The sequence below is a fragment of the Phaethon lepturus genome, unplaced genomic scaffold (assembly GCF_000687285.1).
Source record: "Phaethon lepturus isolate BGI_N335 unplaced genomic scaffold, ASM68728v1 scaffold16943, whole genome shotgun sequence".
NCBI classification, from domain to species: Eukaryota; Metazoa; Chordata; class Aves; order Phaethontiformes; family Phaethontidae; genus Phaethon; species Phaethon lepturus.
In genome coordinates this window covers 1-206 of record NW_010529478.1, presented here as the reverse complement: position 1 = coordinate 206, position 206 = coordinate 1, and positions in this window count along the sequence as shown.

The following is a 206-nucleotide window of genomic DNA, read 5'->3' as shown; positions in this document are numbered from 1 at the left end:
AGCGCCCTCGGACCAAGAAACAAAAGCCTGCCTAAACACAAAGCTCGTCAGAGCGCAAGGGGAAAAGAAATCAAACAGGATACGTCACCCCTGGGTCTAATCCAATTTCTTGCTCAGAAAAAAAACTCCTCTTAATGAAAGTCAAGTTTGCGGGGCTCAAACTTCTTGCCGTGTCGCAGTTGGTCAGCCCTTCCCACTTCTATGTT